This window comes from Cygnus olor, chromosome 6, assembly GCF_009769625.2.
Source record: "Cygnus olor isolate bCygOlo1 chromosome 6, bCygOlo1.pri.v2, whole genome shotgun sequence".
Lineage (NCBI taxonomy): Eukaryota > Metazoa > Chordata > Aves > Anseriformes > Anatidae > Cygnus > Cygnus olor.
Genome location: NC_049174.1, coordinates 10,094,665 through 10,114,427, shown reverse-complemented (window position 1 = coordinate 10,114,427; position 19,763 = coordinate 10,094,665). Strand labels below are relative to the sequence as shown.

The following is a 19,763-nucleotide window of genomic DNA, read 5'->3' as shown; positions in this document are numbered from 1 at the left end:
GAAAAAAAATAAGAATGAAGATTTCTTTACCCTTGGCAAGTATACTACCAATTTAAAGGAGATGAATTTCTGTTGAAGCAGCTGTTCGCTAATCAAGCGTATCAAGTATTGCCTGCTATGTTGTGAATGGTGAATTGGGCAGTAGGTGAGCATGGTTTGATGTTGCTGTGCTTACAGTATAGATATCATTCTTTATGGCTTGATGTTTGGAAATAGAGCAAACGGAAAATATCTGCAGTATTCGTAGATAGGCAGCAATCTTTGCCTAAAGTTCTGAAATGGCTATGAATTTAAGTGGCATCTTACAGAGGAAGTCTGAAACGAAAAAGCTACAGGTATTAGCTCACACCAGCAGCAAACATGATAGAAATGGTTTGTTTCTGTCATGCTCTTGCCTAAATGCTTATACTGTTACTTATTAAATAATGCCAAGTGTGGTGGTTTTACTTGGGTGGGCGGCTGAGCTCCACCACAACCGCTCTCTGACTCCCCCTCCTCTAAGGGGAATGGGGAGAAAAATACGATGCACAGGGCTCAAGGGTTGAGGTAAGGATGGGGAGATCACGCAGTAATTATTGTGACGGGCAAAACACTCAGCGTAGGGAGATAAGTAATAAATTTTACTATTACTAACAAGCTAGAGAAGCAAGAAACAAAGGAAAGAAACCAAAAATGCCTTCCCCCTGTCAACCATCTTCCACCTTCTCCCCCCGAGCGGTGCAGGGGAATGGGAGGCTGTGGTCAGTCTATAGCGCTTCTTCTCTGCCGCTCCTTCACGGTCACTCTCTGCCCCTGTTCCATGTGGGGTCCCTCCCACGGGATGCCGTCCTTGCCGAACTGATCCTGTGTGGGCTTCCCACAGGCAGCAGCTCTTCAAGAGCTGCTCCAGATATGGGTCCGTACCACGGGGTCCATCCCCCAGGAGCAAACTGCTCCAGCACAGGTCCCCCACGGGCAGCAGCTCCCCCCAGACCCCTGCTCCTGCGTGGGCTCCTCTCCACAGGCTGCAGCTCCGGCCTGGGGCTTTCTCCAGCAGGAGTCCTCCACAGGCCACAGCCTCCGTTGGTGCAGGTCCACCTGCTCCACTGTCGTCTCCTCCACGGGCTGCAGTGCGGAACCCTGCTCCACCGTGGTACTCCATGGGCTGCGGGGGAACAGCCTGCTTCACCATGGTCCTCACCACAGGCTGCAGGGGACTTCTGCTCCGGCACCTGGAGCAGCTCCTGCCCTCCTTCTTCACTGACCTTGGCGCCTGCAGGGCTGTTCCTCACTCCTCTCACTCTCCCAGCTACTGTGTGGCGCAGCGTGGTTTGTCTTTTTCCATATCTTAAAGATGCTCTCACAGAGGCGCAAACAACATCACTTATTGGCTCGGCTCTGGTCAGCAGTGGGGCCCTTACCCAACATGGGGCAGCTTCTACATTCTTCTCACAGAAGCCACCCCTATGGCCTCTTGCTACCAAAACCTTGCCACGTAAACCCACTACACCACGTCTGCTCTGAACTTCAATTATGCAGTCTTTCCAGCTCAATTGGAAAAAAGGTGTGTGTATGTGTGTGTGTTTTGTTTCCTTTCAATTACATTAATTTGAGTTGACACAGATCACACAGATCATTCATTTAATTTGGGGGTAATCCTCCTCCCTCCCCCCCCCCCCAAAAAAAAAAAAGCTTTAATAGATGGAGTGAAAGCAAGACTTGACCAACTAAAGCTCTAGTGCAAGTAGTGTGGGACACAGGCTTGTGTGTCTTGGCTAGTGAATTATACTTGTTTCCTGAGTCAGTTTTCTTCCTGCTGACTTTAACCTGACAGTTTTAGTGTAATGTTCTGGCCTTCATTACAAGTTCTTGAATAACCCAAGCACTTACCACTTCAGCATAGGGTGTCAGTGATCAGCACGACCCATGTGCAGAGGGGGACCCTCCCTTTGGACGCCCAGCCCAGCACCGGCAGTCGGGGTGTCAGGAGGAGCTGTGCTGCAGGACCAACCACTTCCAACACAGCTCGAACCCCTCTGTATGCTGCCAGTCTCTCTTTTTTGGTTGGAGTGTAGTGGGCCTCGGGTCCTCTGAATCCCTGACTCTAAAACCCCAGGGGTTGACCAAGTCTTCCTAGGCTCTTTCTGCCAGAGCCTCCACCTCCACATGGGGCCACTCTCCCTGGCTGTGGTGCAGAGCACGTTTTTTACATCTTGGCCTCCTCACACTGGCCCAAGGGCTGCTGCGTGAACTATCTCCTGTTTAATTTGTTCAAAAGCTTGTTGTTGCTCAGGGTTCCATTTAAAATGGCTCTCGTGGATTGCTTGATAGAGAGGGCTTACAGTCAGACTGTTATTTGGAATGTGCTTTCTCCAAACCCTCACAATGCTTAAGAAAGCTCATGTTTCCTTTTTGCTAGTTGAAGGAAGATGCGAAGGTATTGTTCCTTGTCTCCTCCACAGACTGGCCCTGGGAGGAGAAAAGGTAAAACGTGTACTTGTTAACAGTTTCCAAGGGATGGCGGCCGTGCTGAGCACAAATACCACGTTAGGTTCATGGCCAGAGCTGCTACCGTGTCCTAAGTGAGTGTTGCACAGCACAGGGGTGGAACCAAAAGCAACCTTTGGCCAGCCCCTGGGGGTGATAAACAGCAAAACGGGGAGCGGGTGCAGCAAGAGAGCATTACCTGAACCAACTTTGAGAGCAAATAAATCAACACTGTGATCACCAACTATTAAATAGAATAATTATAACAAATTTTGAGCAGATGAGTTGTTTAACATGCTCTGGTGAGATCGATTGTTATTTCAGCCCTTCGGGCCCCGTGTTGGGCACCAAAAAGACTGCTGTGGTTTAACTTGGCACCATGTGGCTGTTTGTTTGCTCCCCACTCAGCAGGATGGGGGGAGAATTAAAGGAAAAAGTGTGAGAAGTTGTGGTTTGAGACAGGGAGGTAAGGACAGTTTAATAAGAAAGGGGTCGTGTGGGTGATGCACAGAGCAATTGCTCACCACCAGCTGACCCAGAACTTTTAGTCTTACTTGATTCTACTTCTTAAATTACTCTGCAAATGATTTTCCTTTTTTAAGGAATTTTGTGCAATTGGACACTGACTAGCTGAACATCTGGAGTTGAGTACATATTGCACAATTAGCCACAAACTTTGTATTTCTCTTGCCTGTGTATTGATCTCTTCAGCTCGCCACTGCAAGCACCTGAAAACGCCCTGCTGATAGTGCAGTGGCTTGCTGAAGAACTGCTCTGTTCTGCTGGGTTGCAAAAGATCTCAAAGACAAGACATGTTAGAGCCTGAAAGGGATTTAAAACTGGTTTAGAGGCATCCCATCATCCCATCTCAGGCTGGGTTTTGATCTGAGAAACCCTAAATGAATATCTGATCCTCTTTGGTGATGTTTTATCCTCACTTTGAAACCTAGCCTTCCACTGCCACATGTAACTGGAACAGCTATTTGCAGCTGTGGTTGGACATCTGCCAAACAAGATATCTTGATATATATTTCATTTTTGGCAAGTAAAAAACATGAAATATGAGCCAGAGATAACTTCCTAATGTTTACAAGCAAGTAATGTGTGTTACAATAATGTTGTGTTATTTTGGGTTTACCTCAATATTTTATTTCTCATGCTGAATGGAGCAAGGTCTGGCAAGGACAAGAGATTAAATTTGGCATACGCAAATGTTCTTCTAGATGTAAGAAACATATGTAGAAAGAAACGTGATATGGTAGTCCTTGACCTAGCGTTAGCCTTAGATTAATTATTCCTAATGATTGCCATGGCTGTCAGCAGTGAAAGGCACGAGTTCGTGCCTTTTTTAAAGGAGGACTGTAGGAGGCTGAGCAGTGATCTTTCTCTCTACTCGACACTGGTGAGGCCACATCTGGAGCCCTACTATTAGTGCTGGGCTGCCCTGTACAAGAAAGATACCGATTCACTCGGGCAAATCCAGTGCAGGACCAGAAGATGATTCAGGATCTGAAGCACCCTTCATATGGGGAGAGGCTGAGAGAGCTGGGAGTTGTCAGCCGGGAGAAGCGAAGGCTCAGAGGCTCTAAGCGATGTGTCTAAAGTACCTATGGGAGGAAACTACAAGAGAGGCAGGCTCTTCTCATTAGTGCCCACTGATGGAACAACAGGCAGAGGGCACAAACGGAAGCATGTGATGTTGCATCTGAACCCAAGAAAATACTGCTTGAGAGTGATCAAATGCGGGACCGGGCTGCCCAGGGAGGTTGTGGAGTCTCCACCTGAGGGGAGCCCAGCTGGGCACGGTCCTGGGCAGCCTGCTTTTGGTGACCTGCTTCAGCAGGGGGCTTGGACTAGAGGTCGGGGTTTCCATCCTGTGTATCTGTGAAGGGTGTAGGGAGGATTCCTATGACTTAGAAATGCCTTTGGAACTGTTGGCTTCGTTTGTTTGCTCAGATACTCTAGCTGTAAATGTCTAAGTTGCTAACAAGTAAGAAGACATCACCTTTTCCTATTGCGCGGGCCAGTTTCCACACTTAGCAAGCTTATCTGATGGGATTTAACGTACCTCTGAAACGTTACGCTGTTCAGAAGCCCGAGTGCTCTGTCATTTAAGCTTAGATTTCAATTGCTTAGATTTTGGACTACCACGAGTGGATTTTGAAGCTAGTAACTAAAGTCCATATGCTTAATATATGAAGCACTTATGTGAGAATTGTGCTGTTATGAATGATGGTGCTGAAGTCCTCAAAGCTGGTATTTCTGTTGTACACGCAGTGAAGTTGGAGGCTGATTCATAGTTTTCCCAGTTGTATAAGTGTGGTGGGAAATTTGTGGGCTGGAGCAGATTGGAAAGACAAACTTCCTGGGTATCTCCTCTTGAGAAAAATTTCCTTTTGACTGAACATCTGTTTCCCTGTCTCAAGAATAACCTTAAGCATTGTATTTGCCTAGCAGTTAAATCACGAGTACATGTGAAACAGCTAGATTTTTCTTCTCTGTTGTGCATATAAATACATAAAGTAATAGATGAGCAAGATTGTAACTTGCTGTAAAATAGGACTATACATCTTCAATAATATTTTAAAGCTAGGACTGCATGTTTTGGAAAAGACATGAGCTCTTGAAATGAGCAATGAACTTCAGCAGGTATCTTTCAGCATCTGCATGAAACCCTTCCTGAATTGAGATGCTTCAGTACAGGATAATGCTGGGTATGAGCATCAGTCATCAGTGGGTCATCCTGAGGCCTGTGAGAGGAATAAAATATTTGTGTGCGTTAAATAATGGAAAGAATGTAAATATTTAGATAACTTCTTTGCCTCTAGTTCTGTAAACTCCCTAAAATGTAATTGTATTCAGTTTGAGAGCAGTTTCTGTCCTTGAATTTCCCTTGCCAAAACCAAGAATGCTTGTTTATTTGCGGGAGCAGATTGACTTCAGTGTGTCTATGAAGATTCTCCATCCCTGCATCTGGTCCAACGGGATGCATCTGATGGTGCAGAGACTTTGCCTGTGTAGTTGTGGAGCTGCTGTCACCTGTGATAGCTTGTGCTGTCTCGGGCAGCTCCTGGTGGCGGGAGAAAGCTGAATATTGAGCTTGTTTTTTCTTTAAAGTGCAAGGAGGATCCAGAGAGTGATGGGCTATCAGCCTTACTTCCCTCCCTGGGAAGGTTATGGAGCTTCTCCTGGAAGCCATGTTGAAGCACGTAAAGGACAAGAAGGTGAAGGGGAACAGACAGAGCAGACTTACCAGCAGAAACTCATGCCTGACGTGATTGCCTTTTATGATGGCATGGCTGGGACTACGGACAGTGGAGCAGTGCGTCTTGTCTGCCTGGGTTTTGGCAAGGGCTTTGATGTGGTCTCCCACCGTATCATGACAGCTACGTTGGTGAGGTCTGGGATGGGTAAATGCACAGTGACGTGGAACACTGGCTGACCTGTTGACTCAAAAGGCTGGCCATCAGCCACAGGAGGCAGATGGCTAGTTACTACAGGCAGACAGGGGTGTCTGTATTAACGGCCTGGGTGGCGATGGGTTGGAGAGCAGGCATACTGCACAAGTTTCTGTATCCTCTCCAATTCGAGGGAGGTGTCAGCGTGTTGAAAAGCACAACTGCTTTTCGGCGGGACTCTGTCAGACTGAGGAAGTGGGCCAGTGGGAGCACCCTGAAGTCAAACCTAGGCAAATGGCAGGCATTGCCCTAGGTGGGTACAACCTGGGGGTTCCTGCAGGTGACACGCTGACCTGGTGCTGCCACTCTGCCCCTGCAGCGAACGCCCAAATGCACTTGGGCTTGTTAGAAAGAGTGTAGGTAGAAGGTCAAAGAGAGGCCTCCTTGGCATTTGTTTAGTATTTGTGAGACAACATCTGTATAGCTGTGTCCAGTTTTGAACTCCCCTGTGCAAGAGTTACCCTGATGCAGTGTGTGCAAGTTCAAAATCGGGCTGTTCAGATCTAGATATGAGGAGAAACTGCGCCGTGGGTTAATGGAAGTGGTCTGCAGAGGCCCTGTACGACCTCAGGTCTCTTGTGTGGCAGGGGAGAGTGGAGGGGGCAAGGTGTACCCAGCTTGTGCATAAGGCGTCTGGGTCCTCAGGTGGTTTGTTGGTGTCTCTGATGTTTTGGGTAGCCAGTGAGAGTGACTTGAATGCTCCCCTTCCCTTTAACAGAAGAGGAGAAACGTCCTGCACGGGGCAGAAACTGGTGCAGAAGTTTTGATGTGTTTCTGCTTGCACAGTTTGATTTCTCGCTGTGCCAGCCTGTTTGTCAAAGCTGAAGGAGCCTCTTCCTTAGTCTGGATAGCAAGTTACTCTTGCACTGAACTCTCAAACCCTTCCTCCCACATGGAAAAGCGTGAGTGGGTTGTTGGAAGCTGTGCTCAGTCTGGCAGCTGATGCTCAGTGCTGAGTGTGGGAGAACCTACAGCAGCCCGAATGTTGAAGTCAGTTGTCCAAATTCCTATTTGGGGTATTTTAAGTGTCCATTGCTCTTCTGTGGCAGAACCTAGCTTTTATGTGTTGTGGTATGTGAGCCTGTATTGCCCCCGCCTCCTCCAAGTGATGTAAGAATGTGTAAAAAATCTTAATTGGAATTAAGAAAGTGACATTTGCCAACAAGGCTATGTAAATATTTGAGTGGTAGGGATTTGGTGGTAATATTGATGGTAATATAGATGAACTGTTTTAGGTTTGATTAGTTAAATTGGTAGGAAGAACTGTGTGAATTTCTTGCGGAAGCTGTTGTTGGATCTTGTTTGCAGTTGGAAGGAGTGCTAGCAAAGCATAACTTCGTGTACATCTGTTTCTGAAATTGGGAAGGGCTGGTGCTGTACTCAGAGAACAATGCTGTGTGAGAGGGATGACTCGAAAGCGCTGGTAGGTGTGTGGAGATTCTCTTTTAGTGTATGATTATGGTTGAACTGGGTAGAGGAGCACAATGTCTGGCATGAGTTTTCCATCCTCCCTAGATGACCAAAGGTTTTGTTTTCCATTTAGACTGCCTGATCACATTCACAATTCAAAACCAAACGAGAACAAAAAGGCAGTGTTACAGGTTCACCGGTTGTGTTTTCTGCTTAAGTACTTGGAAAATTAATGAAGGAAAACTCTCATATGGGTTGTTGCAGAGATGCAAGCAGCCTTGGTGTTCCCTGAGGGAGGAGTATTAGTGATCCATTGATCAATTTACTAATTTTGCCAATGAACAAGACTTGTGTTGTTGCGATTGAAACTGTTTTTTATGGGAGGATTAATCTTCGAAATAGCTATATTAGCCTAATGAATAAGCAAGCTAGTACATCGTATGGGAGTGCCCACATCTTTTAGCCATAGTAATTGGTTTTCTTTACTGAAAATAGTGTAGCTAATTAGGATTTTTTAGTAGGCAAATAAAAAGTAGGAGCTAAAAGAGGTAAATTACTTTGAAGTATGAAGGGACACCTGAAGTTCCATGTGAAGTCAAAGAAGGGTGTGGTGTCCCTCCTGTAGAGCTGCTGATTTAGCAGAAGTGGCAATTGAGGAATTCAGGTACAGCTGTACTTCCCATCTTGAAGAGCTGGGAGAAAGCTGGCTTTTGGGGAGGGGGCAGTGGAAGGAAGAGGGAAGTGTCACCATGCACGTTGGGCAGGTTTCAGGATAAAACACGACCTATGGCCAAAGCGTTGGGTCAGTGTGGGTGCAGCGTTGCTGCTTTAGAGGTAAGGCTGTAAGTTGTTCCTCTGAGCACTTTTCTTTCTGGGAAGCAATGGGAACTCAACCTAGCAGCCTTTCACATGGTGGACATGATATTGAATGACCTCTTATTCCACACAGTAATATCCAGTGTTTGATGTAAAGCCTTTTAGTTCTGATAGTGAGCGTTTGTTTGTTTTTGCTTCCAAAATATTTTAAAAAGATAGTTCAGAGTCTTTTGTTAAGAATGTTAGTTTGGACATGGTTCTTCTCTTCTGTAAACAATATTCCAAAATAAAAGCCAATTTAAGCTTATTCATTTTTGATTACTTATATCAGAAAACATTATTGCAATATCAGCATGGCTTTAAAGAGATTTTTTAATGTGCCAGTAATGTTATGAATAGCCCTTCTTTTGTTTTTCTTAAGTTTGAACCTTCATCAGAAGTGTGTGCTTGTTATAAGGGGTAGAAATGTCTTCAATTGCTTTATTCTGTAGGACGTGGTCTTCTGTTGCAACACACACATTCTTGAATTCACTAAAGAAGAGGGTGGACAAAGGGGTTAAAAATAAAAGGAGAGGGGAGTATTGTATAATCAAGGAAACTGATTTCAGTGTTAGTGGTTCAATAATGGATTATCCCTTCTGCTCTGGTAGACTTTCTTCCAAATTCTGCTAGTACTTTGTGGGTACCGTCCTGGTGTTGGTAAAGTTGGTTGAGAGATACTTAGTAGTGCAATAGCACGTGTTCAGTCTCTCTACCTTAAGAGGCAATGAACTTCAGTTCAAACTACTGGAATTTAACATGAGGATCCAGAAAGCAGGGGAGCAAACACTTTCAAGTAGCTTTTGTCTAAGAATCTTTCACTGCAGACCAACTGGAGGGGGGAAACACGAAATGTGTTTTGTCTTCAAATGCGAAGTGGGTGAAACAAGGGAACAAAGTTAGAAGCAGAAGTAATTTCTCAGCATGCTAGGAAATGTGAACATGTAGTAGATACTCCCTTTGCTAGGTTAAGATGACCAAATGTATACAGGCAGCATGGACTCTGAATTCTGTGAGGTGATCCTTCTGGGTTTGCATATGCTTTAAAAGCATCTGTGGAGTGGCTGATTTTTTATTTTTTTCCCCTCCAGCAGAGAACAGTGTCATTTCTTACACCACACGGAAAGTTAGGAGGGGGGCAGGTATGAGAGAGTTTTCCTTCCATTATGTAAATATTCAGATTGCTTTCGGTGAAACAGAACCTAAAATAGCAAAACTGTATTTGACCAGTTTTCAAACCTTCACCTGTATGTCATAGCATCATAGGAAATTTCAGGTTAGAAGACACCTCAGGAGGTCATCTTTCTGTACCATTGCTCTGCTTCCCCTACATAAACAGGAATATTTAGGAAGACGGGGATTTGAAGTGGAGTGGAACCTCTGTTGGTTGCAGCTGGCCCAGATCATCACCCAGTCATGCCTCAGCTACCTGGGGCTGGGGCTGAGCTGTAGGTGATGACAATAAAAGGTTGTGAAGGCAGCAGCAGTCTGTGCTCCCCTGGGAGGGAGCGGTGAGGAATTTGTTATAAGGTGGTAAAGGGAGGAGGGGTGGAGTGCATGTAAATTGTCCACCTGTGTTGGTGTTGTGGTGATGATTTTGGTGTGGGGAATTCTTTTTGTTGGTGGAAATGGAGCTTGTGAAGGCTTTGTGATGAGTTGGTGAAGAGGCAGAGGTTCTGAACGCTGCCTTTGTCCCAGTTGTTTGGTTAGTTGTCAGTATTTGGCTTTACAAGCACCAAGAGCAAACTTGAACTTGGGTGTCAAAGCTGTAGTAGAAGTTGGGAGCGGGTGGACACTTGAAAATCCTTTCCCAATGATAAGGGAAGGAAAAATACAGCCACTCACCGCTACTCAAGGTGGACAGGATTTGAATTTTTGAATGAAGTTCTGACATACCACGTTCTCTCCACTCAGGAAGGCAAATGCATTTAGCTTTTCAGTTTTCAGCTGTTATGACTGACCTTAATTTTAAAGCAGCCTGTTAGTCTTCAGCTTCAAACTCTTTGTTGTGTTGTTTGTTTCCTTGTACTTCTCAGGATCTTCAGGATTTTGGTTCACAAAGCTCGTTCCGCATAGAGGTCATAACTTGAGAGCTTTTAAGACAAAACTTAATTTCTGCGAAGTAATCTGAACCACTGGAAAATGCTTTCACTTTGAGCTGAAATCACTGGTGGTGCTAAGAGCAGCAGAGTATTTAGGTTTTCTGGAATTCTTTGCTTTTACAAGGAATTTACTGAAACCTGTGTTTGGGATATAAATGCCAGGTAGCTGGAAGGGTGCCCAAGTAACAGTGTTCTTGTGCAACCATTTGTATGAGCCAGCCGTCAAGTAGGTGTTGGGGACAGTGCTTGGAGGTACTGGAATTGATGAAAAAAGGTGTACTTGCTTTCTTCCTTGTTAGATATGGAAGTTGCTAATATTAGGCATAGCTTGACTTCAAAGTGTCCTTTAAAAAAAAAAAGTAGTCTTGCCAATGCATGTGTAGTAATCTTGTTTTATGACTAAAGGGCTCTCCTCTGACTTGTTCCAGCATTGGACTTGGGTTCTTGCCGTATTTCCTGTTTTCAGCTGCAGTTTAACTGCAAAATTATTCAATTTTTATTTTATTTCTTCAAAAGCAAGGAGTCTTGCTTTTGAGTTCTGGGATCTGTTTTCAGCTGGCGATGCTGTCTGTGAGAAGCTGGAGTGTAAGGCACTGAGATGTGTCCCATTACGTTTCTAGGTTTATGCATGCTGTAGTGCATAGGATGGTTTCTTCGTGTTGTCTTTGTTGCAGCATCTGTTTGTTTACTTGCTGCTCTGCGTTGTGTGGTAGGTGTCAAAGGGCTGAATTTTTTCCCAGTTTGCTGTGAGGGTCACGGAGAAGGTGCTGGCCTGAATCGCTGGCAGGCACGGGAAGGTCAGGTGTCTGTGTAAGGCTGGCCCTTTATTTCGAGCTGCGCCCAACTGTTCTTGACCTTGTTGGCTAGATGCATATGTGAAGCTTCTACAGAGTTTTCAGAGAACAGATATAGAAAATGTGCTGAAGAGCAAACCACTAGCAGTCTGGAAAAATAAATTCTTGGCTAAAATGAGCTTCCGTCCTCTTTCAGGTCATGTCCTCGACAGCTAGAACTTGTCTCAGTACAAGCTGTTTCCTTGTTTAAACTGGTGTCCCTGCAACTTTCGAAGATTCATTTAGGACAAGTGCCCCCTTGGAATAACAGATGGCATATTGTGATGAAGGAAGTAAGCCTGAAAATGATATTTTAAAGACAACGAGGCAGAGAGCGGAGATGGCACTGTTTTTTCACGAGTGGCTTTGTATTATCTGCTTCATGTTCTTCCTGGCCTGCATCCAGAGTTACTGGCAATGGTGTCAGTACTGTTCCAGCTGTATTTTGGTTTACGTGGCACAATTACGGATTTAATAAGTCAAATCAACTTTTCCTAGAAATAATAATGAGTTAAGTATTTTCAAGCTGAAAAAAATGGTGTGCAAAGTATTTTTTTTTTCTACAGAGAAATCAGAAAAAGTAACTGCAGCAGCCAAAATGAGCAGTTCCATTACCAATACTTAGTGTGCCGGTGGAGCAGTGACTGCAGTGACTGTCCTGGATGCTGGCTGGTAGAAGATGAGTGCTGGGAAGGAGGCAAAACGTGTCTGTGCAGAAGCCCCAAACGCAGAGCTGCGGCCTGTTTTCCATGAGCTGATGAGGAACGCGTTGCAAACTTGAACTCTTCCTGGAGGCTTGACCTTGCTGGATGAACTTGAAAACTTGCGATTGCATGAAGAGAATTAAGTAATGGATTGACTTTAGTGTCTACGCATGTTTTGCTTGCAGTAACAAAACTGTTGTGGAACAAACAGAACCTGGCCGAAGCATAACCTGAGCTGGCCTGGTTGTTGTCAAATGTATTCTGCATGTTATCTGGCAACAAAAAGTCCTGATCTCTGTCCTGAATCAAGTCTGAAAACACATAGTTGATGAAGTTTGTGCTGAAATACTCAAAGGCGATGCTGCAGAACTGTCCATGCCATCTCTAAGTCCTTCCCTGTGGTACCACTGATAAACAGTTGTAGACAAAGTTGAAGCTTCCCTGGGTGAAGATACCCTCTGTTGCACTGCATTAGAAATGAGAGTTTCTTTGGGTAATGCTTGTGTTATCCATACCGCTTAGGACCTTGAAGACCTTTAAATAAAATAACTTTGGGTTGTCATACCCTACCTGGTCACAACTACTAAAGAGCCTTTTTGTTAAAGTGGCATTTAATAAATGGTCTTGGCATGTGTGCTTGTCTGAGCCCAGGGTGGCTTTCTGATCTTACAGCAGTTCCGTGTGTGAGATGATCTGTCGGTGAGTATATGTAAGCCAGTGTCTCAGCAGTGTTCCTGCCACCAGTGCAGTGTTCTGGACCTCACGTGAAATTCACACTGGATCCCTAAACGTGACAGCACTAATAATAACACAATGTTTTCTCAGCTTCCCAAGCAGTGCCTGTGTTGACAGAATTATTTGACTTCCTAGTGCAGGTGTGTTGGATACTCTGCTGCTCCTGAGCCTTTTTAGTAGCTGATGTAAAAGGCTGTGCTTTTACTGTGTTTTAAGGGATTCAGACATCTTGCTTTGTTTAGGGATCATCCTTTCATAAGCTGCTCTTAAACTACCTGTTAGTTCATTAAGCGTCTTTGACGATAAAATGGATATGTGCTTTTAAACACACTCCATGAAAGAGAAAAAGCCCTGGCTTAACTCAGATGCTACTGTGGATTTAGTTGAGCTTAACATCTCATGAGCAAATGAATGAGGTATCAGTGTGGAGTGGAGTTTAAGGGCTGGGTACGCCTATATTAATGTGAAGTCACTGTGACAGCTCGTCGAAAACACTGTAAGCAGAAGGTTTTGGGGAGGGAGCAATGGAGAAGAAGAGGGCAGAAAAGGCTCGATGGTTTATTTTTATATAGAACTTTCTTCTTGATGCTAGGTGGGGGGATAAGAAGGTTGCTAGTTGAGCCTACTGTTCTGTTAAGTAAACTGTACCCTTTGGGTTGATATCTTCTCATGATGCGGAAGATTGATTATTTTTTTCCCCATGGAGATGTATAGTCCTTGAAGGAGGTGGCACCTTCGGTAGGTACAGTAGAGTAACCACACAGGAGATGCTGAATACATGAAAAACTTCATATACTGTGAAACAAAACATTGCAGTACTAACGCCCAGAAGATGATCATGCAACGTGGTCAACACAGCTGGATGAACAATGGAAAGCTCAGCATATCTGTTGTTTCAGCATGGTAATGGAGGAATATGTAATCTATAAGAAGTTCAGTTACACAATATACTTGTTTGCATTGCAAGATCTGGACTGTAGGAGTTCATGGAGGATGGCAGATACTCTTTCTGTGGAATTAATAACAATCCCAAAGATGTACTTAGAAAAGGAGCTATATAGGCAGTTAGATTCCACCTCTTCCTCTTGCAAGAGAACAGACTTGCTGGAGGTGTTCACCTCTGAGTGGCACATCATTATGGAAATCAAAACCATAAGCAAGCCAGTCTGATGCGTTGGGGTCTGAAAGCAGGATGTGTGAAACTTGTTATTTTGGTCACAAAACGGGAGAAATCGTGAGTGACCTCTGGAGCTCCATGCTCACCCCTGAGAAGCAGGGCCACCTTCATACATGGAGGCTTCACAGCTTCTCGCAGCAGTCTGTGGCCATCATAATGGGGAAGTGTCTCGTTTCTTTTCTCCCCTTGTATTTTCACCCCTTGTATCTAGTTGGTATTTCGCTTGTCACCAGCTGCACCACTTACTGTGCCTTGTGATTTCAGCGTGCACCTCCAAGACAAGTTCTCCTTTTCTCTGTACCTTGAAATTAGATAGCTAAAGGTGCTTATAAGATGTACCTTTATTCTTCTGTACCTTCTTTATTCTTCTTCTTAGGACTGATGAAAGTATTCATTACATTGAATTACAAAACTTGTAGATTAAAAGGAGTAAAGCAGTTTAAGAACTTTCCCAAATTACAGTTGTAGTAGGTAGTCTCTAGCAGCTGTAGGAATTCTGGTATCATAGGGTTCTTCATTACTGTGAACTGAATAAGAAACCTCCAAAGTATTCATAATGAGATAGGATTAAGCTGTCCTTTAAAATGGTTCATACTTTGTGTGTTGTCAACAAATTTATCACTACAGAATATAAGATGAAAGCAGTCACAAAATGAATAAGGTTTCCTATTTGAAAGGAATTAATTTCTATTTACAGTTTTTTCCTTGGTTGGTTTGGAGCAAATGCAATATCAGAAAGCAGAGGGGCTAGGGCAAGTGTTAGCAGTGAGGAGTAGCTCACATCTGCCTATTGAAATTACTGTAATTCACTTCTTTTGCATGTGATGTAAAAGAAAAAAAAAATTTAATCATGTGCCTGACTCTTGAAAGATGATGTTGTTTAACATGGCTGAGAATTGTGTTGGAAGAGCCATTTGATTTCTGGCCTGTTTGCAGCATGTGAAAGTTTTGACAGAAATCTCGATTGATTCTTCCATGTTCAATAATGTGTTCATTACAATGGTATTTCCTGAGCAGCTGGCCTTGCTTAGCTTGGGAGCTAAACCAGCAAAAGCGAGGAAGTGAATTTTCCAACCCCCCATCCCCTGTTTTTGTATGTACGAAAATTATGTTAATTTTCTTATCCTGTTGATGAAATGGCATGGAAACTATTTGCCTAATGGTGGAGGGCAAGAGCAGAGGCAGGGAGGACAAGGGGACCGTGACCTGCTGCTGTGGTTGTCATGTAGGGTGAGAGGCCTTGGGAACGAGCTCATCCCTTCAGAACTACGCTCATAGCTAGGGCTGCGTTTCCAGCTGGCGTTGGGGTTAAGGGCTTCTGTTTCAGGGAGATCTTCTGAAGTGATAAAAGATGAGTCCTTGAGTCCTTTGTGTTAAAACAATTTGGTAGGTATTTGGATAATGGGCAATGTCCATCTTAATGGCTCTTAGCAGCAATGTGGCCTAACAGTATGTGGAATGGTGTTCATCTCTAAGGGGGAGTTGGTGCACCATCTTACTTCATTGAGAGAAATATTTATCTTTTACTGCAAAATAATATCTTTTTTAAATGGAAAATGCTGTTCTTAAGGTTTAAATCATGTGTCTCAGTAGTGTCCATTACACAGAGACAGACTGAACATACAGAAATCTGTTGAAAGCAGTGGAGTGCTGCTCTTCAGCAGCATTTTCCAGCTGATGTAAACTTGTGCATCAACACAAAATTTCAGTGGTGATTTTTCTTCCTCCTTTTTTTCCCTAGGAGTGTCTCTGTGTGTCTGGTCTGACCCCTGCCACCTCTCACCTGTTAACAACCCTGCAAATCGGGAAGGAAACGGTTGAGCCCATTTAGCTCCCTGGAGTGCTTTCTAGCACTGTTACACCCTTGGAGTAACGAGGATTTGCCAACTGTCTGTGCTTAGGTACCACACTACAGCATCTCAGCAGTAGGCGCGCTCCAAAGGTTATGGAAAATTCTGCATCTCAGTGGAGAACTGTGTGTCCCCTCTGCTGGAGGAGGTGGTTGGAGTACAGCTAAGCAGATCCACGCAAGCTGGAGCTCACCAGCGGGCTCTGAAGCACTGCTGTCTGTTGTCCTGCTTTAAACTTCCTGTGTCCTGCTGTAGTTTTGACTAGTCAGCTCCGGCCTGCGATTAGTTGGCTTGTCAACAAGCGGCTATTATTGAATTGCTGGCTGGGTTTGGGGGGAATTGTCCTTCAAAATAATGCATGAAGGGCAGAACCAGGCTGGAGTTGCAAACGCGGCAGAGCTGTGAAGACAGCGTTAGGTGTTTGGGTATAGCTGCTGGGTAAATAAAGGCTTGAGCAAGTTGAGTAGGAATTAAATCTGTTTGGGTTGGCTGATTTTGCATGCTCAGTTTTCCCACTCTGCTTCAGGTACCTCAGTGCCCCTTGGGTCAGTCAGTAGCTTTCAGCACCTACCCAAACTGTGATCTTTGTAGTTACAAAACCTTGGCTTGTTAGCTTTTGGATGGCTTGAAAACACTGCTACTCGAGTTGGTTACACATTACCTTCTTTACCATGGTACTACATTTTTGAAAACAGAAGCTTTAAACAGTTTCAGCAAATGTTAAAAGCTTTTACAGATGTCACGATTTGTTCAGTTGCAGAATGGCATTAAGCAGGCTTTTGATGCAAGCCTTCCGTAATACACAGGTGGCTTATTGAAATACAGCGACTGGGGGGTTAGGGGTCTAAGCCCTTTCCATCCATCTGCTTTTGTATTGAATCAGAAGGCATGCTGGTGTAATTCCATACCAAGTCATAGGCTTAGCACGCAGATGTATATCATACAAAATAAACTATCTATGCAGTATATAGAACTATATATATATTGTTCTAGAGTAGACTGTAGTTTGAATCAGGAACAGCACTCTTTCTGAGTAGAAGGATGCACCACAAGCCTCTCACCTGAGAGTTGTTTGCTTTGGAAATATGGAATAGTAGTATTTGGAATGAGAGCTGTAGAACAAATGCTCTGTTGGAGAGTTTGTTACCCAGCTATATATTGGACCAGACTGTACTCCCCGTTATTTTCATGTTCTTTGCTTACTACGCTTTCTTGCATACAACTCAGAAGTCTGGGGTCAAATATATGCTGCGTGTTGTGGCATTTAGTTTTGCTGAGATGTGTTGTGTACCTGGTTAAAACAGCAAGATTCTGCTCACTAATCAAGAGCAGAGTTACCACTGGCTCTTGCACCGCAGTTAGTACTTGGCTGTGTCAGTAGCAGGTGTTGTAACATCCCTCTTTCTACACTGATGTTTTTATGTTCATGCTTTTGGAGTTAGCACATTTTCATAAAAATTTAAGCCTCTGAATTTATGGCACTTCAGAAGTGTATCTAGGCTTCATGCAGATAGTAATTTGACTTTAAGAACTCAATTGGTTTGTGCCGTTAAGGAAAAATTCACATGCTTCCAGTACTTGTTATATGAAACTTCAGGCAAAAGTAGTTTAAGTTCTGATGGTTTTTTTTCTCACTGCAATGCAGTCTATCAAGGTGTAAATGATTTGAGGAGAAAAGTGGCCTGCCTAAAAATGAGTATCACTTGATATAGTTAGCAGCTATCTGAAAATTTTCCCATTTCATGAGCTATTCAAATACCCAATGTAATAAGCAAAAGTCGCAGACCTGAGTTTGAGGGATTGGAACTGCGTGTTGATGCTGCCTGTCAGAATACTTTATGGTGCATGACTGGGGTATTAAGGGAAATGAATGAGTTGGAAAGCGCTTAACTCTCAAAAATGAGTAATATCCAAAAAAAAAAAAGTAATTTTTTTCTGAAACTTTTATTTTTTGTATTGAGACAAGCATGGCTTTTACATTCACGAACGGTGCATTTAAATGGGATTTTGAGGTGATACTGTACATGAACTTTGCTAACAGCCTGATGAGGTACTGCCGGGTGGGTAGGAAGGCGAGCTGCCTTGCTTGTTAGAGGAAGCTCTGTGATCTTTGCCTGCTAGTAGCTGGAAGGCACCCAGGTGAACGGGGCAGTCCTTGCGAGTTGCACCCGCTGGTCCTGCTGTGAGCACCTGCCTCACCAAGTGTCACTGGTGGTCATCTGTCTTGAGAGGTGAAATGGATAGTGAGCAGTTAGCATATCCTATATATATAGGTTACATTAGCAGCATACCTGGAAGCAAATTAAAGTTCTAGAATTCATATTTCTAAGGTTATCCTTACAGATAGGTGATATGTCAGCAGCTTAGATTAACCCTTTTTTCTCTTCAAAGTGAAGTCAAGTTGTGGAATCACCTGAGGGTTGACTGCAGGGTTGCAAAGAGCAGCGACCCTTGTTGCTTCCCCAGGAGAGCAGACTGAACTGCAGGTAACTCAGCGTTGGCTCTGCAGGGGCAGCGAGAACTTGGAGCAGCTCTGATGAGTGCAGTAGGATGATCACGAAGATACGTAGCGTTACTGCCTGTTACCTCAGTTTTAACACTGAATGTTTGAATACGAAGTGCTTCGGTAATTTGTTTTTGTGCAGGTAGTCTGGTTCATCTACAGCCTCTTTAATGGAGATCGCTGACATGTATTTGCACTTTACTTCCCATGCACCAGAATGCTGCCTTGGTACCAGCCGAGTACAAAATGGGGATGGGCTTTAATATTGGCTATTCCATACCAAGGGCCTTGAGGGATGATAGAATTATAAGCAACTTAATTGTCATGTTCACTTGGCAGATCTGGCTCTGAAGGTTAACGATATAACTGTAAGGATGGGTACCGAGTGCTATAGTGTGCTACAGGGGAAATGCATGTTTGCAGCATCTTAGCTTAAAGTATTAATGAATGTGAAAGTGTAATTTGTGCTCTCTTTTATTTGTCAGCTCTGCTGTTTCATTAAGTTCTGTAGCAGCAGAAGGCTGTAACTCTTCTGTCAGAAAGTGTGACATGATCTGCGCTTGGAATGGGCTGCTGCTCACTTCCCCTGTCCCGGAAATGCAACCATTTTATTTCTCTCCTGGTAACAAAGGCAAATAGTTGACTTGCATTTCTGCTGCACATCTCATCACCCTCTTTCCCTTTCCTGCTCAGCATCCAGTATTCTCAGGACAGGAATGTAATTTCATTGTGCTGACGGTAAGATTGTTATTGATAGCAAGTGCTGACGTCTTGCTGGTAGCTCCTCTGTGGTGTTGTGAGATGTCACTGTTCTTTGTCTTAGCAAAGAATTGCCTACAGTGGATTCGGGCCTATTTTAATGGACAAGTGCATAGTGACAGAAGAACACAGATCAGTGGCTTAATGCAATAACCCTGTGGCTTGAGAGAGACCTTGGGTTTGGTCTCTGTATTGCCAGTACCCTCCAGCAGAATGTTGTTCTCATCCAGATGCCTTCCCCCGTTTCCTCACTGAACACTGATCTGTAATGACAAACAGCGGATAGAACACTGTTTCTAGAAGAGGAAAATGAAATCACATCTGAATTACTGTAAGAATTGTTCAGCTGACCTAATTTCATCTTCCACAACAAATCTGTTAAAGGAGCACTTACTTGGAATAATACCACATGTCTAGAGTTTAACCTGCCTTCTACAAAAACATGAAAATAGATCTGCTCATCTTAGAGCAGCCAAGATTTGAATGACTGGAAGTCATCAAAAACAAAGTGAAGCATGGGCATATAATCAAAATGGCATCACAAGAGTTGTGCACTCCGAAAGCTTTCAGTCCAACAGGCTAACCTGTTGCCTTGTTTTCAGGACTGAAATTCTAATGAGCAGATGCTACTGATATATGAGCCACATACCTTCTCCTTGTTGGGGCTTTTACGTTTAAATGGTGGTTGCGTTGAATCTCCTGGCAGACTGAAGTTCCTGTGAGGAATAAGGAATCAAGGAATTATTCAAGAGTCGTTTTGCCCAGAGTTGTTGGGAAAAGAGTAAATGCGAAGCCTATTCTACATCACTTCTAATGATTTAAGAATTCTTTGCTTTATCAAGTCAGAAGCATTTGCTGCTAGCAGGAAATTTGCCTTAATAATGCCTCTGCTCCCAGCACAGCTGTCTTTG

General features: G+C 44.0%; 1 protein-coding gene across 7 annotated transcripts in view; it reads left to right on the top strand.

The window, feature by feature from the left end:
- The window catches only part of AGAP1 (ArfGAP with GTPase domain, ankyrin repeat and PH domain 1), a 372,200-nt gene that overhangs the window by 47,427 nt on the left and 305,010 nt on the right, over positions 1-19,763 (top strand). Inside the window, exon 1 of one of the 7 annotated variants that reach the window (XM_040560961.1) lies at positions 8,073-8,168. The exons of the other annotated variants lie outside the window; for them this stretch is intronic. The gene's annotated coding sequence lies outside the window, so the exon portion shown is untranslated. Of the gene's footprint in view, positions 1-8,072; positions 8,169-19,763 lie in introns of those variants that run through there. 7 annotated transcript variants of the gene reach the window in all.